Source organism: Mustela lutreola, chromosome 14, assembly GCF_030435805.1.
Source record: "Mustela lutreola isolate mMusLut2 chromosome 14, mMusLut2.pri, whole genome shotgun sequence".
Classification (NCBI taxonomy): domain Eukaryota; kingdom Metazoa; phylum Chordata; class Mammalia; order Carnivora; family Mustelidae; genus Mustela; species Mustela lutreola.
In genome coordinates, this window is record NC_081303.1 from 14,749,055 (window position 1) to 14,776,001 (window position 26,947).

Below are 26,947 nucleotides of genomic sequence, written 5' to 3' on the forward strand. Positions count from 1 at the left end.
AAGGTGAACCACACAAGGGAATCTCTTTTGGGGACAGGTAATATTTTTGCTGCAGCTGGAAAATTTTCTACTCTGTTCATTTTCACTTTGCTGCTTGAGTGTTTTAAGAAGCTGTTCATGTGTTGGGGATGCACCGAGTGGAAAGTAGTTTCCACTTTTTTGGAATTCTTGTATTCTTCCGTCTCTCTGCTCACAAGGTGTGGTCGGGAGCTGGTGGGAGTGTAATGGACCTCAGCTCTTTGCTCGCAAGGGTTTTTTGAACTCCATCTCCAGAGGGCAAGAGGGAATCTTTGCCCTGGACCAGACAAAGGCATCTAGCGCTAAGGCTCTCAGAGCCCAGCCATAGGTCTGGAACTACAAAATTCAAGTGTGGGGAGGAAGGCTTCCCCAAAGTTACAGGCAGAAAGGAGATGAGTCACTATTCTAAAATGTTACTTGATCTCTTCATGGCTCTCATTACTCAATACATGCATTTTGTTTATTAGTGATCCTGGATTTTGCGTCTCTACTCTTGTTTTGCCTTCTGTACTTAATACTCCCAATCCCTAAATTAGAAAGTGAAATTTGAAAGCAAGCACTTCACTGGTCTCCTCCACCAGTTATATCCTTAGCACCTGAAATGTTGTTTAGTACAGGATAAAGTTCTCAAGTGCAATTTTTAAACGTGACCAACACTCCTTTAGTCCCATCCGAAGGTCAAAAGGGAGTCCGTCCCTCACCTTCCTTTCTTCTAGAAAGCCCACAGGAAGGTCATGTTCAGGGATACCACGGAAGAGCCACAGCAACTCTATATTTGCTTCCTTGATTGACAGCCCAGAGCAGAGGGCAGTCACCCCAGGGCCAGCCACATGGGTTCCTGAAGGGTGACTCTTGCAAACAGAAATGAAGGCTGCCTTCCCCATAAGGCCTTCCAAGTGTTCTAGAGAACTGGAGACAGAAATCTTTATGGGCAAGGTTGACTATATTGCAACACATGTTCTGGGTACTACATTGCTCTCCCGGTGTGCGTGAGTCTGTGGGGGCTGGGGGAAGTGTGTTGGAAAACTTTCCCTGTGTCTCCAACTAAATGGTTTCCTGAGGAAATGAGAAATGGAGGTGGGGTGGGTGGGAAGGAATGAAAAAATTCCAGTAAGGAAAAAAAAAATGACTTTTTTTTTTCCTTTGGAACAGGGGAGTTATTGGCAGATCTGAAATTCCAGGATCTCTATGTATTAGAAACACAAAAGGCTTAATTTTTTTTTTTTTAATTTAAAAACATGGGGTAGGAAAGTCTACAATAAGCACTTAAGAGATAATACTTTTGAATTGAGGGGGTTGAGGAAGCTTGGCCCAGGGTGATGAGAACCCAGGGTTCTGTCCCTCCCCACTCAGCTCAGCAGAGCAGACACTTTCTGACACCTATTAATATAGTTTGTGGTTAAATTGCTGGACCCCCTGTGGACAGAAAGGGCCTCTTTATCTTTAAACAAACAGATGAGGAAGGAGGACCTCCCCCACCCCAGCTTAGACCTATGTTTGTGAACCACACCATGGGTTTTTCCAGCCTGGCTATCAATCTTCCCTTGTTTGTGGTTTGAAAGAAAAAAGAGCCGCACCGGCGAGGAAGGACATCAGCAGAAAGGTAAATTGGCTCTATTCGAGCAGAGCTTAACAAAAGTCACTCGGTCTGACTTTTCTTGAAAATGGATGGAGATGTGGCAGAATCAAGGACTCACGGGGAGACTCTGACCCTCCCTCCACCCAAAGCACCACCCATCCCCTTCATCGAGGTTGCTGTAACCCGCGGGCTGTTGCCTGTGCAAGGGCCCCTGCCGACAGCACTAGAGGCCACGTCCAAGGTTCCAGCTTAGAGTGTTATCAGCAACGACAGCGGCAGGGAACAGAAAGCTCTGGTAAGTGTCTTCTGCACACAGCGCCATGCTAGGCGGTGTCGAAAAACTCACAGCCACCACAGACTTCACAGTCTAAGAATAACCTAATAGCCTTCTCAGCAAACATCAAGTATGCTAATGACAAGGTTATTTTTGCTTTCTTTAATTTTGATTTTTATCGTGGTGCCAGGCAGTGGTGGAGCTCACGAGTTTTTGTGTCCGACAAAACCTGTCCGAATCGCAGTTCTTTCACCCATTAATGCGTGACCTTGAGCAAACATGAGACTTCCCTGTGCCTCTTTGGTCATCTATGAAATGGGGATGACCCCAGCCACCAGACAGAGTTATGGTAAGGAGAAAATAAATTCTGCCACATAGCCAATTCTCAGTAAGTGGCAGCTGTTGGTGTCAGGTATAGAGAAACAAAGCATTTGGGGAGGACCAGCTGTGTGCAAGACACAGCTTAAAGTTCTCTGCGTGGATTACTCTTTGCACCTCATCAGGATCCTATGACACAAGTCCTATTCTTATTCCCATTTTAGAGACATGAGGAACTAAGGCACACATCTCCATGAACCCAAGTTGTCTGATTTCAGAGACTTCCTCACAAAGGAAGGTATAGTTGTTGATCTAAACAACAGTATTGCCATTTCTGCCCAAAATATCTGAGAGGGAGATTTCATTGCTGTCCCTGTCACTTGCTGACACCAGGCAGTGAACGTCCAACATCAGCTGGACTCTGTCTCCTTGGACAGCCTCCAAGCTCGATCTAGATGGACAACCTCTACGAACATTTACCCTTGCCCTGACCTCCCAACAGAAAACAAAAAGGGGACAGTTACATAAAGTAATGCTGACCTACATTCTTGACACTGTAAGTAGCTTCTGGACCCCAGAGTGAACACCAGGGTTCACCGAGAGAGAACAAACTGATGTTTGATTTGCCCTTACCCCTCACATACCCTACCAGCGGCCCAACTTGACCACAAATCAGTGGGTATTGATTGGTTTGGTTTTGCAACCCTTGTTCCCTCAAGGGAAGACTAGCTCCTTAAACACAACCCAAAATGAAACAAAACAAAACATTTAGCAAGACAAAAGCTCTAATTTTTGATTTTTGTGGAAAAAATAAGTTTGCAGAAAGTGGTTACAGCTATAGAAGAGTTCTTTAAAGAAATTGCTTAATTTTCAAGTACTTCAGCACTATCAAATAAGAGAATATTGCCAAGTGGGGTTGTGGAGACAAGATTTAAGGAGCAAGTGATAAAATTTCATAATTACTGCATTCCATACATAGAATATTTGCACAGATAACGTTTGACTCCTCAAATAATTAGACATCATTCCCTACAAACTTGTTTTGCTAATTGCCTTAGGAGATATTGTTTCAAAATAAAAAACAAAAGTCCGATCTGTTTTAAATCTAAATTATCCAAATTAATGGCTCTCTTATTACTAAAGTTTGTGGTTATTAGTCTAAAAAATGTTTGCTGGGTTTTTTTTTTTTTTAAAGGATATGCAAAAAAATGTACCAGCTAAATCTTCTCTGGAGTCATTAGCATCAGACAAAAGCAGTGACTGAGATTTAGAATTACTGATGCTGTTTTAATACATGGCCCATTCCTTACAATGTCCCCCAAACCACTACTATATAGTTTTCCCGGTAGGAGACAGAAGCCCAAGTTCAAATACAGAACTACCACTGGATCATTTGGGGACATCCAAAATCTCACTCAGCTTTCCAGGTACTACTTCCTCCCTCCTATAGATGACTGAACCATCCCCAGAGTTCCTTCAGAGATGATGATGATGTGACTGTTGATGACAACGATGTGATGGTGATGATGGTGACAGTTGTGGTGACACGCTTGTGGCGATGGTGATGATGATGGTGGCCCCTGCTGTTTAGTGAATCTTCTCCTATGCCAAACACTCTTCTAAACCTTTGACTTGAATTAAGTCAGAATATCCTCTTGGAACCCAAGACCAGGGATCTCTTCCTAAACCCCTGTCTATTGTGCACTCTTGAACAGAGGACAGTGTGGCAGACAGCATTTTCGAAAAGTAGCCTCAACAATATCTTCCATCCTACAGCCCATTTGTGTAGTGTGTTTTTGACACTTGAGTGGAGTCTGTGTTTCCTCCCCTTGAATCTAGGTGGATTGATAACTAGGGCAGAAGTGACACTATGTGACTTCCAAGGTCATAAAATGCCTGACAGGTCCTGCCCATGTCTTTTAAAGATGCTTACCCTTGAACCCAGCCATGAGACTGTGAGGAAGCTCAGTCCACAAAGAGAGGCTATGTGTAAATGTTTGGTCTGACACACCCAGCAGGGTTCCCCCACCAACCACCTACAGTGATCGCCAGAGTGAGTTAGGATGTCTTCAGTGACTGTCATCCCTAGTCACTGAGCCCCACTAGCCTTCCAGTCTTACTGGTGCAGTGACCACACATCAAGCCTCTGTCCCCACCATGGGCCCACTCTGAATTCGTGATCCATGAGTGTGGTGAGCATAATAAAATATTTGTGGTCTTAGGTCTCTAAGTTTGGAGTGTTTTGTTATGCAACAATACAGGCTCTACTCTCTCCCTTAAAGCCCCCATAAGAGGCAGGCCCAGGACCTCCCTGCTCCTATTCCTAACCCTCATGGGGCTTAGGGCAAGAATCCAGATAGAGGTCCAAATATCATGTGTCTGAATTTTTAAAAGCCATAAATCAAGCTAATAAACCATTAAATAAAAAATGCTCTGCTCCCCTACATAAATAAATATATGTTTGTAACAACCTGAAAGGGTCTTATTTAAAATTTCCACAGTCCTTAGAGTCCTATACCAGAACTCAGGCTTCTAGGACAGCTGGCCATCAGTCTGTGGTTTGCCCCCTTCCTCCTCCTCTTCCCACTGTCTCCACCCCACACTCCAACACTGCAGCTCCAGCTGGGGTGTCCAAGTTCCATAACACCCCTGACCTCTCCACCCCTGCTTACATCTACCCCTTGGCCATCCCTCAGTCCTAGAGAGCTATACCCATGTGACATGGTCTCACCAGGGCCACAAGCAGAAGGGCAGAGACCCAGAAGCCCATCAAAGTAGAAGTCCACATATGCTCCTGACCATTTGGGCAGAAGATTCCCAAGGAGAATGTGGTCTGGGGATGGGCCCCTCCTCTTGTCCCAGGGGGCAGGACACTGCCAGAGGAGGACCAGAGCAGCGCCCTCTAGAGCACAGGGCTTAGGGGAGGGGACCAAACCAGTAGTGCTCCTGGGCCTTCCCTTGACTACTCCTCAGAACAGAGGAGGCTGTAAACACATACTCAGACATCTTCCCAGAGCAGAGTGAGAAGAGCAAATGTGCAAGGGCTTCTGGGATAACTTTACTCCTCCACAAGATATTCTACCCTCGTGCCTACACCAGGCTCAGGAAGGGGACTGGAGGGATGTTTCTGTAGACCATCTCCGGTGTCTCTTAGTCTCTTAGCTCTCCTTCTCTCCCTCTCTCTCTCTCTCTCTCTCTGTCTGTCTCTCTCTCAGGTCTTCCTGTTTTTAACAGAGCACACACTTCCTGCTGTGTTCTCCAATCCAACTTTGCCATCAGTGAAGCCAGGAAACACATTTTGATTCCCATTTGCCTCCTTAGGCATAATTATCATTTGGTCAGAACTAAAGAAGGGGGAAACGCTGGAGACTGATTAGCACCCCAAAGCTCCAACATCAAGCAACTCTCAAGAATTCAGGGGTTTAGATCCTCTACTCTTGCCCCTTTCGGAACTGTGCGTTTCAGAGCCCTGAGGAAATAAGCAAGTGAGCCCAGCCCTCCAGCAACTATTGCATCAAATGGGGAATGGAGAAGAAACAAAATCCATGTCTGGGGATATCCTAAATATATATTTTCAATATATTCTAAAATGTAAAGATGTAAATGAGGAAAAGACGAGATTGGTAAAATGGGGGGAAAGACTTTAAAAAAGAGAAAATGGAAATGCATTTCAGGGATGGGAGGGATGGTAGCTGGCTTAAGGACAGAGAACCAGAAACTCCAGCACCTAATGTGAGTGTCCTTTGGCAACACTCTTCATTCATGAAGTCAGGAGGTGATGGGGGTACATGCCCCTGGCCTGTTCTGTTGGTAAGAAGCAGGGAAGCACAACAAAACTCCACTAAGTGGGAAACTTGGCTCACTGTCATCCTTTCTGCCCAGACCACCATCACCATGAGACTTTTCCTTCCAAAGCAAATTTCTCTTAACTAGTTAACTTGTATGTGTGTAATCAGTTCCTGGAAGCAGGCGTCAGTGAATACGTGCATTACAAGCACAAGCAATTTAGGTGGAAATTCAGCTGCATTTACACTTATTAAATCGTCAGACTTGGGGCGCCTGGGTGGCTCTGTGGGTTAAGCCTCTGCCTTCAGCTCAGGTCATGATCTCAGGGTCCTGGGATCGAGTCCCGCATGGGGCTCTCTGCTCAGCGGGGAGCCTGCTTCCCTCTCTCTCTGCCTGCCTCTCTGCCTACTTGTGCTCTGTCAAATAAATAAATAAAATCTTTTTTAAAAATAAATAAGTAAATAAATCATCAGACTACAGACCCACTTAGGGTTAAACTACATGATTAAGTTACAGTAACAGTAGGGTCAAATTCGTGTGTTTGCATTAATGGGAGAACTTGTTTTCAATTAGCAAAATTATGTCCCACGTATGTCTGCATGTGTATAAATACACAGGTCCCATGGGCATTCAGGTCTGTAAGAGAGGCTGGGTTGTATGCATGAGTCTGGGAACCAAGCAACAGGGAGTGGAGAAATTAAGATTGCAAAGAGGTTTTCAAGATTCCCTGCTGTTTTCAATGACTTGTATTCTGAAAATACCTTCTATTTAGACAAATGTGACCCAGCAGTGGACTTTGCTTAGAGTTTATTTTGGTTTTCCAGGAAATTTGTTTAACTGGTTTAGGTTTTGAATGAGGGAGGAAACTGTAAACCAATTAAATGCCAAGCTGTTGAGAAGCCTTGGCCTGCTCAGCTAGAGAAAGTCAGAAAAGTAGGCGAAGTGGCATATAATAAACTTTACTGCCCTCAGCAGGGGAGGTTAATGAAAAGAGCCAGAAGACGCCTTATTTAAGCTTTGCTCCTTACTATCGGTATGACCTTGAACAAGTCACCTTACCTCTCTGAGCTCCTCTTTCCGTAAAATCGTGAGTCTGCCTCTCCCACATCCACAAGTGGTAGAAAACCGGTAAAACAGATGAGAAAGTTTCTTTTTAAATACATGTATTGTATTAGACTCCTTGCATCACTTACTTGACTTGTAATTTACTTTTCCGTGTGTGTTGTGTGTGATATTCTCCACCAGATTGTAAATTCCATTTATACAGGAAACAGCTGTATCACAGCACTGGTTTTGCCCATACTGGTGGGAATACACATAAATGCTACCACCAATGTTATGTAATCCATAGGAATAAATACTAGTGAGTGACTCAAGAATCCCATCTCTACTTCTTCACCCTTGAAGAAGGGTGAAGGCCTGTTAGGGCACAAAGAGTATATGCTATTTAATAGAGGGCAGACCAACCTATGTCATTGAAACAAAATATCGAGAAGTTCCAGAACAGTCACTGGTGACCTCTCATTTCCCTTACTGGAGATCCCTGGTTCTGTGTAGTTATGCTTGTTTTGTTGTTGTTGTTTTTAATCTTCTCTCCCTCTATTTTTTTAAATTTATTTTTATTTCCTTCTTATTAACTTTCCTTTTTATTTATTATTCCTTTATTATTTCCCACCCATCTACACTCTTATCTTTTCCATGTCCCCCTTTTTCCTTTGGCCGCCCTAATGACCCTCCAGGTTAGAAAGTTACTGCCCTGTGCTCTTTAATGGTGTTGCTCTGACCAGCGGCCGTGGTATCACCTGCAAACTATTGGCAAAGCAGATCTCATTAACCACCATCCATCCCCCCTTGATCCTCAGTGGTTCATGCGCACATTAAAATCTGGGAAACCCTGCTCTGAAATGCAGGCACACGCGCACATACAGAGCGAGCTTTGCGCCAACTGGCCGGTCCCTCAGTCATCGGGAGGGGTCATGCTGATCCCACTGCAACTTCTGCTGCTCTCAGCCTGAGTCAGACTCTTTCCGGTGTTTGTTTCTTCTGTTCCCCTCTAGCACCTCCTCTGAAAGGCTTGAAATGGCAAATCAAGTAGGAGTTGTTGCAAAGCTATTCGTTTTAGTAAGTTGGGTAAAAAGTTTAGTAAGGAAGGACTTACGAAGCACATTCTTGGGAGGAGTTTTGATTATTTGAGTGCAGCCCAGATGTCAGCTGCAGTCGCCCTGTCACAGGTTTGGGTTAAATTAGCTCAAGCTGACGTGACAACGTCCGCAAGGAAGTCGAGTGTGCTCCTCCAGGACTGTCACGCATTCTCGCAGGCATCCTTCTTGGGGCCACTTTTGTGTTCCCTAGGCTCATGGCCTCCCTCTTCTCTTGTCACCGGCTTCTCTCTGTACTCTTCACCGAGTTGGACTTAGCCTGCTCTGTTGTTGAGCTCTCCTTTCCCCAACAGCGTGCTTGTAAGGCAAGGGTGTTCAGGAGCCTTAATCGAAGGTCAGGAGGTGGGTGGTTTACATCTCAAGTAATACAAAATGGTCACTGGACATTTTCTTCCCTTAAAACCCATCCCCAGGGCTCTATCTGCAGGTCCAGGTTCCCACCTAGCTGCCCCGCTCACCCTCTTTCTTCCCTCTCTCCCTCCGTCTGTGCTCTTCCCTCCGCCCAGATTCCTGGTACATGACAGCTTGACAATTTTCTTTTCTTTTGCAGACACTTTCTAACCCACGCTTACTTCTTGACTTCCTGGTCCCCAGCTAAGCACATGGAAATGAAATGATTCTCCTCTACTTGCAGTGAACACATCGACTTACCAAAATTAAAGCTCATTGCATTCTTTTTCTTCATCCCATCTCCTGTATCTCGTCCACCACAGTCCGCAGCTCTTGAGATCTACCTACTACGGTAGAGCTGTGGTGCTTTGCACAAAGTCCTTAACCATTTTGAACCTGAGGATCTACAACTATAAAATGGAAATAATGTCATTTAACAGGGTGTTAAATGCATCTTTTCCAGTTCACTGGGCATTTTGGCTGAGACCCCAGAGCTAAAGACAATAGGTATTAAGCAGCAACATAGTCCAGAGAGGGGAGTCCGAGCACCCCACAGGAGTGTCTAATGGAGGGCCTGGGTCCTGAAGTGTGGCACCCCTTCTTTGCCTCTGCGTAACGTGAGATGAGGAAGTTGATTTGAATGAAACCAAAGAGGATGGAGTGTTTTCCCTTCCTGCTCACCCACACAGAGAAGGAAAGTGGGTTCCCTCCTCAAGTGAAGTAAGGAGACTCTGTGGTTGCTAGTGAAGAGCAAAGTATTAGAGTTTGGGGGAGCAAATGGCCTGTGTTGTCTGACTCTTGCCAGAAAAAACCCAAGGTTTAAGAGTTTGGTTGAAGTTTCTCTCTTGGCAAAAGCTCCTCTCTGGGCCATGGAGGGATCAGTGCGCACCTCAAGCTTTCAGTGGAGCCAGGATGCTGGCTCTCCCAGGATTAGGCTTGCGTCACCTCCAAGAACCTGCCCAGGAGGACTCACTGTGTCACTGTGACCATTCTGAATAGCAGAGTGAGGTGGCTCCAATGGAAAGAAGCTTGGATGTGCTGTTAGATGCAGAAGATGAGGGAGTGTCCCATGGAAGGTGCACTCACTGTGCCAATACTGAGGGGAGCAGAACCTCCACTGAGATGCCCAAGGAGGAAGAGAGCGAGCATGTGGGCCATGCATGGAGCCAACCCGACACACCACCAAGAAAAGGCACTGTCTCTCTCTTCTACTTATTCCTTGCCTCCAAGGGAGACAAAAAAGAAAAAGAGAGACCAAAAAAAGACAGAAAAAAAGGTCTCCCTCTCTTTTGGGGAGACCAAAAAAGAAACTACCATGTCACCCTTTCCTCTGTAGGGAACACAGAATTGTTCTTGGATTTCCCAAGAGCACTTTAGGTTAAGCTGGCTTCCTTCTGGGCAATGGAATGTAGGGGACAATGGTAGGGGATACTTTCAGGCCTCGCCATCCAGTCCCCTGCACGATCCCCCACCATTTTCCTTCTCCTCCCAGGGCGGTCTTGGAAGACATAGGCTGAAGATGGCAGAGCCACAAGATGGAAGGAGCCTGGGTCTCTGAGTCACTGCTCAGAAGTGAACTGCCCTACCCTCATGGACATTGGTGCCAATGTTTTATTATGCTCAAGTACCAAAATTTCAGGGACTTTTGATTTGTTTTCTTTAGTTACTACAGCATGGCTTAGCCTGCCCTAATAATGCCTGAATCAGTCATGACCTGGCAGTGCTAGTTGGAGGTGAGGCTTTAAATAAAATGAGAGAATGAAGATTTTATACTGTGCTGGAGAATAATGCTTGATACTGCAAGGTGCATTATTTTATTTTATATTTTAAATTTTTGTAATAATTATAGAATCACAAGAAATTGTAAAGACAGTAATGAGGAGGGGCGCCTGGGTGCATTGTGCTCAGTCGTTAAATATCTGCCTTTGGCTCAGGTCGTGATCCCAGGGTCCTGAGAGTCAGCCTCCACATCAGGCTCCCTGCTCAGCAGGGAGCCTGCTTCTCCCTCTCCCTCTGCCTGCCCCTCTCCCTGCTTGTGCTCTCTCTCGCTCTCTGTTAGATAAATAAATACAATCTTAAAAAAAAAAAAATAGACAATACAAAGAGGTCTCAGGTTGTCTTCACCGAGTTTCCCCCAATGATTACATCTTATATAACTATACTATAGTCTCAAAATCAGGAAATTGACATTGGTGCATTCATTTGTCTAGTTCTCTATCATTTTCTCACACATGCAAATTTGTATTAATTCCGACTATCAGGAAGATCAAGATACAGAACTACTCCTTGACCACAAAGATTTCCCTGAGGCTACCTTCTGTAGTCCTGCCAGCTTCCTCAGCACCACCCTCCCTCAACATCCCTCAGCCGGACGACCATGAACTGGTTCTCCATTTCCGTAACTGTGTTATCCTGAGACCATTGTAGAAGTAGAACATGTATTTTATGACCTATTGTGATGAACTTTTAAAAAATCAGCTTAATAGCCTTGAGATCCATCCACATGCAGTATATCAAAAGTCCATTTCTTTTTATTGTAGAGTAGCATTTCATGGTGTGGACATACCACATCTAGCTTAACCATTCACTTGTTGCAAGACATTTTGGTCATTACCACTGTTGGAACAAAGCCAGCTAAGTAAAGAAAGCCGCCATGCACAATCATGCCTAGTTTCTATGTGGACATGCTTCATTTTTCCAGGATAAATGATTGCTGAGTTGTACAGTCAATGTCCACTTTTTTAAGTTTATTTCTTGTTCTTTTGTTTTGTTTTGTTTTTTTTAATCTTAACTGTTCCAGTAAGCGTGTAGTGAGACCTCATTATGATCTTAATTTTCACTTCCCTTATGGCTGGAGATGGTGAATTTCATTTCTAGGTCTCATTTGTCCTCATGTATCTTCTTTGGTAAAATATTCCTTCATGCAGTTTGTTCATTTTATAATTGAATTGTCTGCTTTTTTAAAAAAAATTCTTGAGTTTTGAGGGTTTTCTTTTTACATATTCTATGAGTCCATTTTCAGAAAAGTGGTTTGCAAATTTTTTTTTCCCAGTCTGTAGTATGTCTTTCCTCTAATTTATCAACTTTTTTCCTTTTATGGAATATACTTTGATGTCATGTCTAAAAACTCTTCCCCACTCTCTAAGTCTCAAAGACTTCCTTCTATGTGTCCATCTAAAAGTTGTATGATTTTACATTTTACATTAAAGTATATGGTGCATTGTGCGATCACTCTTATATAAGGTGTGAAGTCTAGGTCAGTTCATGTTTTGCCTGTGGATGTCCAATTATTCCAGCACCATTTGTTGAAATTGGTTTCCTTCTGGTGAATTGCTTTTGTGCCCCCTTGTCAAGAATCTATTGGTTGTGCTTGTGTGGGGCTATTTCCAAGCTATTTTTTTTCTTTGATCTAGGTGCCTATCCTTCTGCCACTATTGCACAGTTGTGACTGATTTTTTTTTTTAATATGTAAAAATGACTGTGCAAGGCTATGGATCTGCTTAATTTCTCATCCAGGAGGAAAGGAAAATGATCCAACAGGGTTTGGAGAGAGTAATGCAAAAAGTAAATTTTCTTCCTATTAAAATCCTATTAAAAGTCCAGTTTGTTTGATAAATAGTTACAATATCTACTTCTTGGTGGGTTGGTTGTGTGTGTGTGAGTGTTGTGTATTTAACGCATCATGTGTGAGAAGCATTTGATATTGTGTCTCGTATATCGTATGTTGTTTAAGTCCTCAAATTAATTGTTTGTCGTTAGCGTTCAACATTATCATCGCCTTCATCATCCACGGTGTTCTCTGAACCTCTTCTAGTGGTTACACAGAGGGGCTAGCATTTTTATTTCTCCAACACATCTCTCAACTAAGAAGTTAAAAATTATCTTCAGGATTAAAAAATAGAAACAAACAAACAAACAAAAAATCCTTGCAACCTTGCTTTGCATCTGTTAGCCTTCCTCACCCACCTTGAAGAAAAGGGAAATTTATCTGGACGGGTAATAGACCCCAAGATGGCGGAGGCGAGCAGGGGTTTCCTCCCAACCCTCATGGCTACTCACCTGCCTTGCACTTTTTCGGGTAAGAGGAGCAAGATGTGTGCCTGGACTCTGTTCCTGGGGCCTGGCCTCCTGGGCCAGTGCCTGGCTTGATCAAGGGGACCCGTGGCTGCCAAGGCTGAGGGCCGCAGGGGAAAGAAAGGGGAGCGAAGGGAAGTCACTCATGGATGTCAAGCCCTGCTCAGAGCCCTGTCAGCCCCCCAGCAAGGTTCTCAAGGACCTAATTTGGGACTCCATGAACCTTAGCCAAGCCCACCAAGGCCTGGTTTAGATGTCCCAACTGAAGACGGGCCTGGGAGACCACACCAATCAATGGGTTAATAAGCATTTCGGGGCCAAGGTAGTGAGGGTTGCAGCAGCTGCGATGAGCAAAGGGAGAATCATTATTTTTAATTTCAACAAGTCAACTTATTAATAAAGAGGTTGGGGGAGATGTGAGGATGGTGGTGGTTGGGGGTTGGGAGGGGGTGAGAGCAAAGCCCATCACTTTCTAAATGTTTGCCTGCAAGGGTGGCCTGGTCTTTGAAATCAGAGTGGAGAATTCTTCAAGTCTGGTAATAGCAAACACTCTTCATCATACCCTTCAGTGGCTGCTGACTGCAGACAGCTTTTTTCCCCTTCAACAATAGAAGAGATGGGAAAGAAAAGGCAAGCTTTTGGCCTCGGGTTTTTTTTTTTTTTTTTAAAACCACCACTCTTTCCGCTCCAACCTACATCTAAGAGGGAGGGAAACTATCTTTTGTTATCACTCAATCTCCCTTAAATTTAAGAACAGCTGGGGATATTTTTCATGATTCATTAAATTCACATCATTCCAAAGAAATCTTCCTGCCGATTTATCTTTGCCTCGGCGGTCGGGGCTCCGGGAGCGCGCAGTCTCCTGAATGCCATCAACCTGGGTCCACTGTTTTGGGCTGAGTCTGTGATCTTTCATGCTGGAATATCTTTTTTTTGAGGGTGAAAGAGAGCAGGAAAGGAATCAGGGTATTGAAATGAATCTTTCCAGGCAATTTTTCCCTTTCTGGAGATAAAGAGAAAGTCGTATGGCTATCACAGCTCAAGACTAAACCCCAGCTAATGTCCTCAGCAGGGAAGAATAATTAGTAAATTCTCTAATTAGAGTCCTGTTTACATTTCTCTTTTCATAGAGGCTAATCCTGGTGTTTAAAGAAGATATTCTGCCTTGATTAAAACCACTGGTTTTAATCGGAGCCACAGCAGAATCCATGGTAAATGCAAATATGTCTGAGTTCCATAAGTATTCAGTCATTCGCCCACCAGAGGCTGCCTCTTCACTGGGCACTAAATACAGATATGACATGATCTCTACCCCTGTGGGCTAAGGCAAGCATAACACACAGGTCTTGTCCTCCAGGACAGCTGCAATCCATCGGAGAAGGTTTTCTAGAACATTCTGAGACCATTTCCTGGTACCAGACAGAGAAAGGAGGGCTTTACTGGGTAACTGTCCTCCATCAAGAGGGCAGGAAGGTGAGGCATACCCGAGAGAGACCCCCCACCCCTCCCTGGGTGATTTGTTGTAGACCCCGGGACAGGAGCACTGCATGAAGGGCTTTTAAAAGCACTCCTGTGATCCTCATACGACACACAGATACAGAGCTGAGTGTGAATGGATGTGGTTGCTAGAGCCCCGGGCTTTCTGAGCCCTGGCCTCTCCTTCTTATCTGTATTCAAATGGCATAAGGGGCCAGGCTTAGTTCATATGTTTGCATGGGGATACCTGTAATTAAAAAGTCTTTCTTATCCTAAGTCCTTGTGCTAGGTGGGCAGCACAGTGCAGAAATGGCCCACTCGGGTTCTGGAACCAGCTGTCTGGGTTACATGCGGGCTCTGCTATTTGTGGCTGAATAACGTTCAGTAAATTACCTAGCCTCTCTGAGTCAGTTTTCCCAACAGTGAGGTGGAGCAAGAGTACCTCCTTCTAGGACTGTTAGGACTAGTAAAAGAATTCCCACGGCGCCTGGCTCCTAGTTAGGTACCGTGCGTGGGATCTTTGGTGCTGTTGAGGACGGCACCCAGTCAGACTACCTAGCTGCACAGTTACACTGCCCCCCTGCCCTCCCTCTTTTGGATTTTCCTCTCTAGTAGAATTATGTGCAAATAGAAAAAAAAGGAAACAAAAAAAAATGCACTTCTCTCTTTGGAGTTAAAGAACATCCCATACCCTGAGAGATTCAGTGAGGACTCTTCTACTATAAATATAGAGCGTAACCACATCTGCCTCTCCTGGAATGAGGAACACTAAGCTTGTATTTCAACAAGCTTTCGAGGAACTTGATAGCAGTGATACATTAACAGATAAATAAGAAGCCACGGACACGGGCACTGTCCCTGAATAAGCATACAATCAAAAGCTTAAGGAACTCTGGAAAATTATTACTACACTAATGTTAACACGGCGGGGGGTGGGGCATCCTGTCCCCTCCACATTGCCCTTTCCAGCGGATGGCCAATGATTGCTTTGGAAGTCACATTTGTGACTTCCTTCTACGTGCAGACCTCTGGAGGGACACTGTAGGAATGCTCAAAAAATTTATCAGCCTTGGCTTCTGCACCCAAGAAGCCTGACTAGGAAGCTCCTAGTATACCCATCAAAAGGAGTAAACCGTTTGCAAAGCCAAGTGTTACCACAGGGCCTCTGATTGCTGAAGGAGCAGAGAGTGAAGAAAGGTTTCAGGGCAGGAGGCAGGAAAGTTCAAAAGGAACTTTTTTTTTTTTTTTCCTCTCAGTTGAACTTGAGAGGAAGGTCAGATAGGCAAGTCACTTGAACTAAGGTCTAAGTGAAAAGGAAGGAAAAGAAACCAACAGGTAACCTACAAGAGACAGAGTCCTCTCAAATATTTTGACTCATTTAGTCCCCAAACAATGTCCTGGGATGATATTAACTTACCATTTTTATAATGAGGAAATGGACACTAACTCCTAAGACTTGAACCCAGTTAGGCAGACCCCAAAGCACTTCCCGCTTGATCATGCTCTTTCCCTGGAAGCACAAAAGTTGAGAGCATCAGAGTATGATCTCTCAGAGATGAAAAGGCAAGACCTCTGGGGAAAACCTATAGGGGAGGGAGGAGCTTGAGCATGGTGGAGGGAGGATCTCTCAGAGAGCGAAGTGCCAAGTAAGAAAACACCCTTTGTAAGAAAGAGAAGGTAAAGAGAGGCAATATTATAGTTTTTTTAGTTGATTTTTTTGTTTTATTTCTGGACATGTGTTATATTTACTGAATCTCATGAGACTCTATAAGGACTTAATTTTTTAAAATTGCACAGTAAAAATTACCATTTAGAATCCTTTTATTTCTTATCTTATGTCTATGGGCTCAGAATATACAGACAATCCTCCATAATGAGACCAAATTATCACCAAATTAAATGAGAACTTTATTTCCAGCCTTGAGTTACATGGTCTGCCCCACCAAAAAAAAAAAAAAAAATTTGAGAGAGAGCGCACGAGCACACTTGAGGAACAGAAGGGGGAGAGAGAGAGAGAGAGAGAATCTTAAGCAGTGTCCATGCCCAGGGGAAGCCAGACAAGGGGTTCAATCTCACGACCCTGAGATCACGACCTGAGCCAAAAATCAAGAGTCAGATGCTTAACCCACTGAGCCATCCAGGCAGCCCCAGCAACCTAATTCAATCTTAATTTCCATTAGAAATTAAGGTGTTCAGTTTGGGCTTCTTTGTCCAAAAGATAAGCCAGAGGAGAAAAGAAGGGCAAAGCAATAGTTTATTAATTCACAAAATGAATCCCAGAGTCACTGAATGAAACTCAGAGTACAATAGCCAGAATCGCCCAACTAAAATGCGAGGTTCTTCGTGTTAATCTGCCTGTTTAAATTCCTTTCGTAGTTTCCCATTTCTTTAAAGTTAAAAGTCCAAATTTCTTAACTATATTATACTGTGATTTGGGACTCTGGTTTTGTGAACAGACACAGCTATATCCGAATCCTAACTCTACGATTTAGTAGCTGAGTTTCTTGGGGCAAGTTATTTAATCTGTCTCAGTTTCCTCTTCTGTAAAATGGGTCAACAACTAAACCTATTTATAAGATCCTTGTGAAGATGAGGTGATACAATGCCTACAAGACGTTACTTAGTTCTGTGGTCTAGTAGAATGGTCAATCCATCCATCTGTTATGACCATCGGTCATCTTACCCCTATCTACCTGTCCAAAGTAATCTCTTAACATTCCCCCTCTTCCTGGCATTTCCATCCACACTGAACTTCATTTCTTCTGAGACAGTTTTCTCTTCTACCCTGGGCCTTTGCATATGCTGTTCCTTCTGTCTAGGATAGTCTAATTCCTCCTCTTCACATGGCTAATCCCTAGAGATATCCTGCCTTCCCCAACCCCAGCAAGTTCAGTTGGGTGCTTTTGTGCAATGTTCTCATGGCACCTCACACACCCCATGCCATAGCACTGGGCACATGTGATTGTAGTTGACGATTACTCTGCTGGAGTATCTGATCCATGCAGTCCTTGTATGCTATACCCGGCAGTTAGCCTGGTGCCTGGCATATAGCTATTGGTAAATACTTGTGAATGAACAATTGTCTGCAGTGTCATTGTGGACTAGAGATGGTCCCAAACATCCCCTAAGAGCCTATGGTAGTAGTGGGTGTCTGCCTCAGCCCCTCACCCTGGTGACTTACGGCCCCAGGGACTCTAGTCCTTCTGAGGGTCCACAACTCTTTAACCCCTCCCTCTGAGTCTTCACACTCCCTGACAGACCCCACAGGGCAATAAAGACAGTTTATCTTTGGGGGCCAAACCCAAGACCCTCAGACACTTGTTAAAAAATTATCATAAAGGATTTCAAGATGGCAGCAGCAGAGCATTAGGCCAAGTGCGGGGACCCTCCTCTGTAGGGTATGCCCTACAACTGCACAGGTCACGCACCCATGAGGTCACGAAGCCTGGCCACACCTTTCTCCATGCCCCTGTGTCCAGAAAGGTCTGACACATTCCTTCCCACTGGGGCACTAGGAACTAGTGTTATCTAATGCTATCTCCTCAGGAATCAAATGACCTTTAAAGATTACCAACCGGGGTAACAAGCTTAAAGCTAAGAACTGAATTAGTAATGGAATTTCTGGTCCCTTTAGCAGAGATAATTTTGTGTAGGGCTTAGAGGGGCAGGCAAGAACCTTATATTCCATTATTTTACTAAGACTTCCTCACTCAGTCTTTTATTTGAGTTTATATGTGTGCATCTATAGTACAAACACACATGTCCTGAATGGAGAATAATTTTTTCTAACTTCATTATATCCCTCAGTAAAATGAGCACTAACTATTAACTTGGGGGATTCCAATAGATGTTCTGAGGCTTCATATTAGTAAAGAGATTAGAGAGGTTCCATTAGAACAACTATATGTCAACAAGTCAGACAGAGGACTCAAACCTCATGATAACAGAACCCCACGTGGCTTCAGAATATACTAGGACTCCGTCATTCTCAACCCTGTCTGCTTCCTAGAATCACTGTGGGAAGCTTCTAGAGCACTGTGAGACGTGGGCTCCGGATCAACTAAATCAAAATCCACCAGCAGTATGACGAGGGGCGAGGCGGATTAAAGTGCAGTTGGACGGCTTCCGGAACAGGTATGGACATTCCTGGAATGCAAATTCGTATCGGAAGTTGAACCTCAATCAAAAGGTGATGAAAATCACGTGCTGTTTAATAGCCTATGAATTTAAATCCACACACTAGGAGGAGAGCTGCTCACTTCAAACACGGTGATTCGGTATTGGAAAGCAGTGAAATCCCTTTACCAAAAAAAAAAAAAAAAAAAAAAAAAAAAAAACACCTTAACACTAACTTAAGGTTTAAAATCATCAATAAAATATAATATCAATTTCATTCCATGCCACAAATCCCAATTGCCATGAAGACTGCCCGGCCCTAAAATAGATCAAGAGCCTGTTCTAATCACAGGAGATAAATTCTGAAAAGAGCCCCTCTTCTGGGATGGCGAAGTCTGCAAGTCACTGTTTTTACTACAGCTGAAAAATTAATTCCTTTTCAGAAATATTCTCATCTTCTCCTAAAAGGGGAAAAAAAAAAAAGGCTTTTTTGATGTGGAGTGACAGGATTATGAAGTGACCCTCTGGGTCAGAAGGAGACTTTTCTTTTTCTCATCAAGGAAATCAATTTCTAAGTCCAAGTCTCTTAAAATAATATATTCTTGTGGCACGCATGCAGCTTTTTTGATCTGCTATGAAAAGAATAAGAGGTAAAGAGGATCAGGGGTGGCGATGGAATATTATAATCTGCCACACTCACACATCAGCCTTTCACTGAGTAATTCCAGATAAATTGAGGATTTACATATTTAAGATTAAATGGGGGAAAGAGTAGCTCATGCATAAATATAGGAATACAAAAATACTACGGGAGCAAGTTAACTCTTAAAACTTAAAGTTACTTGGTGTTTATTTCATTGCTCCACGTGAAGTTTAAGGTTTATCAGCGACTCACGGAGATCATCTCTTTCAGATGAATTGGACCGACAACCCACCCTTAGGGAATTTTCTTCCCCGTCCTCCGTAAAACCCCAATTACACCAACAAGCAACAGTTAAATGCATACAAAGACGCATAAATGCAGCAGATGGAAAACAGGAGGAAGCAGCTGGAAGTGTGTTTCCCTCAGAACTGTTTTTAACAGGCTGTGCACAATGCCTCTCTAATGCACAGATAAAAATAAAACATAAATATTGAAAAGGTTACTGGTCACAGCAACAAGATGACACGAGATGCTGCTGTCATGCCTGGTTCTGTTACCCCTGCAATCACTCTGATACTCTCTGCCGTGTGGCGCTGCAGAGAAAGCCTGAAAGTCATATTCGACCTCAGGATTCCAACTTTATCGGGAGCACAGACGCAGCCTGGGCCCTTTCTTCTCTTCCACGGTTCCCAAGAACCAGGTGCCCGTGTGACGTTGGTGAGGTCCCAGGCAGAATCCCCCAAAGGGAGCCACTATTTCTAACTTCTTGACAGCTCAAAATCCAACCCAGTCAAGCAGTGCCTTTCCTTGCTTGGGACGCTGATCCCACGGTGCTGAGAATCCTTCTCCTGTAGGTTCTTTCTAAAAACTGACAACTAGGATTGCAGAATATTCGTCATCCACATATGAAGGGAATTCAGACCTACCAATAAGTAGGGGAGTGATGTTTGGGCCCTTTTCCAGTGATGATAATCATTCCAGCTGACATTCTGTTAGGCTCCATCATCTATTCCTTTACCCTTCAAGCATCAACTGACCCCTTGCGAAGCCCAGGCTTCCACGGCAGGTGCTGAAGAGGAGAAGGAAGTGGACAGGGCCAAGAGGGAAGAGGCATAACGAGGGCAAATGGTGGGGCTTCGGAGGCAACGTTTTATTTCTTGACCTGGGTGCTGGGGACTTGCTAATTTCTTTTTTCTTTTCTTTCTTTTTTTTTTTTTTTTAAAGATTTTATTTATTTACTTGACAGATAGAGATCACAAGTAGGCAGAGAGGCAGGCAGAGAGAGAGGGAGATGCAGGCTCCCTGACGAGCAGAGAGCCCGATGCGGGGCTCGATCCCAGGATCCTGAGACCATGACCTGAGCTAAAGGCAGAAGCTTAACCCACTGAGCCACCCAGGTGCCCCACTTGCTGGTTTCTTTTAATAATGTATTAAGCAGTAGAGTTAGGTTGTGTGTACTTCCATAATCATCTGCTACTTTTCAGAATTAAAAAACAAAAAAAAAGAAAGAAAAAGAAAAAGACAAATATGAAAGACCCAGACAGGGAGTTTCCAATCGAGTAGAAAAGAAGCTATCTTATAATGTGCAGGGAGGTATGTTCAATACCATAATTTATATATAGATAATAATTATAGATAAATATAGATGTATGATCATAAATACAATCATTCACCCATATTATATAATTATATAGATAGAATTATTTATCTGCATAAATAAATTTCAGGTAAATACAAATTCATATACAAATAAAAACAAAATAGGAATAAAAATCTCTCCATCAGGAGAGATTCCAGTTATCAGATGAGGCATCAAGAGAAGGTAGTAGTTGAAATCAGCCTTGAAAGATGGGTAACAATTCGACAGCAGAGCTGGAGCTCCTAGGAGGTGGCCATTGAGCAGGAAGGAAGGGTAGGAGCAAAAAAAAAGTCCAGAGAGAACCTCTTTAGTCAATGGAAAGCAGCTTAACTAAAGCTAAGCAATACACAGAGCTAGAAATGTATTTTATTTAGTGGATAAAGGAGGACCACAGAAGAACTGTGAGCAAGAAAAACTGTGTCTTTGAACTGTATTTAGAAGAATTAAATTGGCAATAAGCTACTGGGTGAATCGAAGGGAAGATGACTGGAGACACGAATGCCATTAAGTTATGTAGATTACCCTTGACCTTTAGAATACTAAGGTGTGGAGAGGAAGCAGTGGCCGTCTGAAGGCTCAATGTCCACACTCGCCTGGATCCCTTCCTTCTGTAACATCCCAAGGGCCCCTCTTGAAATCGGTTGTTCACCAATGCTGCCATTTACCACCACTGGTGTATCTTGCCTATATTTATTGTTTGAGACCTATAAAAGCCTTTAATGTAGAAAACATGTATTCTACCCTCAAAAAAAAAATATATATATATACATATAAATATGTTGATAGAGAGAAGTCACACATATAATCAGCCAATATGAATAATGCAATACCCAAATCTTATTGTTTTTCTTTCTGCTTCTGAGTTGAACTTTCCCCTCCCTTTGCTTCTGTCCCCACAGTTTCTGTGAACAGGACGTTGCTTCTGAAGGTGTGCGTGGGACTGTGGGCACATGCCCCCAAGTGCCTACCTATATCTCCTTCTGAATTCTTGGTGCTGCTTTCTCAAAGTCTGGTTTGGTCCTACAAGAGTTTCCAGTAGTTCCAAACTGTTGGCCACCTTAGTTTTCACGGCCGTAACTTGGGTAGTTATGAACATGATGAGAAACAGCTGTTATGGTCCTAAGTTGTCTGCCAGAGTTTCCTCTTCCTTAGGCTCCACCAGGATGTGTCGGAAACATGAACAATACTTAAAGGTCTATCTGATGTGTTTACTCTTGTTAATGGTGGCTGGACCGGCACATTCAAAAGTGAATCACGGGAGACGGAGTCCCCTCCACTCTTCTCCTACCCACAGTAAATGCTTTCCGAGAGCCCAGTCCTGGTGCATTTTCCAAACTGCACATCTGTCCGTCTTGCTTTCCTCGCAGCGGTGGGGGGTGGGGGGGCGCCGGGGGGAGCATCGCCCTCCCCCTTTCTGGGGTCTGTCGTTGCTGAAGGTCGATGCACAGCCTTCTGTTGCCCATTCTTTTCAGTTTCTGGTACCCTGCATTTATCAAAGAAGGACAGTTTGAGGAAGGTCAAGGTTCAAAAGGACTCCATGCCAATAGGAAATAAGCCTTCTCTCTCCCCTGACACAGGTTTGCGCACGCCCCACAGCTGGGTCGGGTTTATGGCCGAAGGGAAGTTTATCATCGTTGGCTGGCTGGGTGACCAACTGTCGACTTGCACATATAGCTGTCACCAGTCCCCACTGTGTTTCCCCTGTGACTCATTCGTGTCAGGCACTATAGCAACAGGTCTGGGATGTGCACATGCTGAAGTTCCTCTCCAGACTGAGTTCAAAGCACCTCTTGCCCTGGGATGGATCAGAAGACATTTTCTTTTTTGCTGTCTGCCAGCTGACCCAGGGCTGGCCAAAACAGGGAGGAATTTTCCACCAGGACATGCTGGGTCTCGGGAGCTTCTTCTGGAGTGTGTTCAGGTGGGAAACACCTTGTGAGTCAGAAGCTTGGATCATAGCTCAGGTCTCCCAGAAGGAGCTAAAATCCTCTCTGAAGTCAGACCGACTTCGCAGTGCCGTTGCCAGAAAAGAAGTGAGAAAAACGAGAAGTATGTATCAAGTTGTATGAAGCAGAATTCCTTCATCGAAAGTGTTGTCATCATTCAAGGCCTCGTTCAACTATTTGTTTCACTCAGAAACTTGTTCTGATACTCTAAATGAATCTCGATGGCTCTTTTCAATGATATTTGATATTTACCTAACCCAGTGATATTTTTAAAAAGCCCTTTCTTTTGTAAAATAACAATGACAGAGTTTCGAGCCTGTACATGGGTTTAGGAAAAGGTGAGGGAGCTGATCCAGCATATGTGACTTTTTTTAGTCCAGCCACCTGTTCTTAGACCTATCTGTGAAATCCAGAGGTGTGGTATGTGTTGGTGCAGATAAATTCTAAGGATCGTCCCAGGTCAACAGCTTTTGAAGTCCGAGTATTTATGCTTTGTCCCTCATTATTTCCACAAAATCCTGGTGAAGTAGCTAGTGCAGACTTGTTCCATGTACACCATGCATTCATCCCACCAATATAAATGCCCACTGTGTGCCAACTCCTACCTTCAGGGGGTTTATGGCCCATGGCCCAAGGGTCATGATGTTTATGCAAACATCCATTAAAAATACATGTATGTTCAAAAATATACCCACATATATGTACATGACACATGATCATCAGACAACCCTCCAAGGCCTTCTCTCTGCATTTTTTTTATTGAGGTGTTTGACTCTTTTATTCTTTTTTTAAAGATTTTAATTTTTTAAGTAAAGTCTACACCCAACATGGGGCTTGAACTCACAACCCCGAGGTCAACCCAGGTTGCACTCTCTACCTACTGAGCCAGCCAGGCCCCTGTCCCTTTTGTTCTTGTGCCTGCTTTCATTCCCCTCTCCACTCCACAAGCAACCTTCTTAAAGTCTATCCTTTCATTTGAATATGTTCTTGCAAAATACATATTGTTGGTTTGTGTGAATATGTTTTTAATTTTGCAAATCACATTGGCACATATCAGACTTCCCAAATCCATCCATGTTGTTGGCAGATATCTAACTGTGATGGAACCTATTCCCTCTCTTTGCTGCTCTTAAGGATTGTGTTCTAACATGTGTTTAAGACCTTTCCCATGCCTAATTACAGAGATAATCTCCTAAATTTTCATCTTTAAATTTATAAATTAGTGCTTCTCATTTAGGAATTTAATTTACCTAGTGACCTTATTGGAAATCCAGTTCTATTTTCCTTCCTACAGTGATACGGTTTTCCTGATACTGGCCACATCCCATCCACTCATCCCCTCTCAATTTGTAATGCCTCCTTGATTACGTAAATGCCTACATGTACACGTGTGTATTTTTAGAGCGACTTTCCCAAGGTCACTCAGTCCAAAGGCAGCTTAACTGAGATTAGATGCTCTGGAGCCCATCTGACCACATTGTTCACCTAAGATTAATAAGCTTACTCAGAAGTCACAGGACTTAAGCTGGAAAGGGACCTAGAGATTCTAGGCCAACTCTTTCACTTATTGTCAGAAAACTTAGACCCAGACGGGTTGAGTGACTTGCCAGAGGCAGAGCAACAGGGCCAGAGCTCAAAAGCATTTCAAGGCTGCTGCTCCTTTCCGTGCGCTTAGAGCTTTCTCGATGTGATTTGAGGTCCTGGCCACAGAACTGCCTGGACAAAACAGTGCCTGCGTGGGTTTGATGTCTGACCTCACCTATTCAGTGCTGTTAGCAACTAGCAGCAGAGAAACGGGGAAGTGGGTACGATATTTTTCTGCATAAGCTAAAATGGGGGTTATAAGATTCATTTTCTTTTTTGGAGTAGACCTCAGATCTGTAGTTAGTATCTCTTCACATTTACTTGATGGACAAGTTGACCATACCTGGTTATCTGATTATGGGAAGACAGTTGATCGCAAACAGTAACTTAGAGGGACACAGAGCGGGGAATTAAAGATACCAAGGGGAAAAGAATCAGAAAAGTCACAAAAAGCTGAAGCAGAATTCAAATGGCACAGTAGCATGGCACCACAATGTGTCCATAAACACTCTTTCAAAGCTTGTTGGGGGCTGAGGGAAATCCCTGTACTATGGCCAATAACCAGCATTCGAGACAAATACCCCAGCTGCCAAGAACGGGTTAAATTATATTAACTCTATTCTGTTCTGAGTACAGAAAATATATGTTTCATCAATATTTTCATCCAAAGTGTTAATAATCATCATCAACATTGAGGGCTTATTTACACCCATATATTTTCTTTGTCAACTGAGCAGACTTAAATGTAACAGCACCCCGGTAGCCACGAGAGCACACCTGGCACCTAGATCTTTGTTTCTAGTATATTCTCCAATAAAAGGAACCAGGGATCCTTAGGGAAATGGCTGATTCAAGGATTCAAGCAGGGAATGTACAAGATGAGCCTGGAGCACCTTGCAATGCCAAAAAGTAAGAAAAAGCTTGGAAACTGGAGCACCTGGGGGGGGGGCTTAGTTGGTTAAGCCTCTGCCTTCAGCTGAGGTCATGATTTCAGGGTCCTGGGATTGAGTCCGACATCGGGCTCTCTGCTCAGCGGGGACCCTGCCTTCCCTCTCTCTCTGCTGCTCCACCTGCTCCTGCATGCTCGCTCTCTCTCTCTCTCTCTCTCTCTGTCAAATAAATAAAATAAAATAAAAAGAAAGAAGAGCTCAAAAACAAGAAATCAAAAAATCCACAGTGATGTGGAAATATGTCAAAGGGACACACCAACTAAAATTGTTCCCAGTGGCCAAAGCTGGGACAATTTCAGCAAGAAAATAAACAAAATAGTACCAGATTATGACCCAAAGCATAAAATAAATATCCATGAGTCATGCTGATATAAGTAAGTGAGTGAATAAGCAAATAAATGTGAGAGAAGAGACGAGTCTTCCCTGCAAAAGAATGCCAAGAAATTCATGTAGATACACCACCCTCCAAGACAAAGAGTGTAGCTTCTCATTGCAATGTGCAATCCTCTTACATAGTTATACACCTGTATAGTGATACTCCTCCTTCCAAAGAGTACAGTATGTAAAGAGGAGAAGAAGGAGTAAATTTATAGTAGAGAAACATGACAAACATGACCGCAGCTAAGTGATCAAGGTCAACATTAAGAGTGATAAATTGTGTTGATTTTTACCCTTGATATGATGTGCTGAAAATGTACTTTACCTCTCTGATCTACTTTCCAAAACCCATAACCTCAGTCTCATCATGAGAAAATCATCAGACAAATACCAATTAAAAAAAGAATTTAGAAAATTCCTCACCAGTACTCCTCAAAATTGTCAAGGTAATAAAAAACAAGGAACATGACAGCTAACCATACTGTGGTATTCTAGATGCAAATCATGGAAGAGGAAAAGACGTTGGGTAAAATTTAGGAGAAACCCAATAAACTATGAACTTTAGTTAAAAATGATATAAGAATATCAGTTCATTAATTATAATAAATATCCCATACTAATGTATGATGTTAATAATAGGGATTTATGGGAACTCTCTACAGGAACTTTGTAGTAAAAGTAGAACAGTTTTAAAACATAAAGTCGGTTTTTAAAAAAGATAAACAGATAAACCAACAAAAAACCCAAGGGGCCTATAGCGCCAAACCCTCCTGCATCTAGAAAACTCACGTCTTTAGAAATAAGAACTTCAGGGTTCTGTGTAATTAAACTTTTGTCATATACAATTGAAATTATGATATTTCAAAGGTAACTATAAATGGCATGATTTACACCTTTGGCTAACAAACCACCATGATTATGTGTTATGTGATCAAACTCAACCTTGAACTCTTAGAAAGCTGAGAGCTGCAATGGTCCTGCTCACCAAGGTTTTCCAGCACCTAGGACAGTAACATGCTGGTCCATCTATTTGAAGGCTCAATTTAAAAAAAAAAAGAATGAAGACATTCAAGATTATAGAATCCAGTCGATTTAATGTGGCCAAGATTGTTTCTTAAAGATGAAAAATAATTCAGAGACATAGAAGATTAACAAGTAAAACAATCATTCAAAGATTCCTAATGACCCCTTCCCACCCTTGATGATAGCTATTTTCAAAAAAATGAAAAGCCAGAAAATAACAAGTGTTGGTGAGGATGAAGGAAAATTGGAACATTTGTTCACTGCTGGCAGGAATGTAAAATGGTACAGCTGCTATAGAAAATGATTTGGTGGTTCATCAAAAAATTAAAAATAGAATTGCTCCATGATCCAGCAATTCCACTCTAGGTATATACCCAAAAGAATTTAAATACAGACTCAAATAGACATTCATATACCCATGTCTATAGCAGCATTATTCATCATATTTGAAAGTGGAAACAACCCAAGTATCCACTGGCAGATGAATAATGAACAAAATGTGGTATGTGTGTGTGTGTGTGTGTGATATATATATATATATATATATATATATATACATACATATATGTGTGTGTGTGTGTGTTATTCATACTA

At 43.1% G+C, this 26,947-nt stretch overlaps 1 long non-coding RNA gene across 1 annotated transcript; it reads left to right on the forward strand.

The window, feature by feature from the left end:
* The first annotated feature begins 1,580 nt into the window (after window positions 1-1,580).
* LOC131815085 (uncharacterized) lies at window positions 1,581-19,349 on the forward strand. Its single transcript, XR_009347557.1, has 3 exons — window positions 1,581-1,892; window positions 18,084-18,208; window positions 19,104-19,349. It is a non-coding gene; the product is annotated as an uncharacterized LOC131815085 (long non-coding RNA).
* The last annotated feature ends 7,598 nt before the right edge of the window (window positions 19,350-26,947 follow it).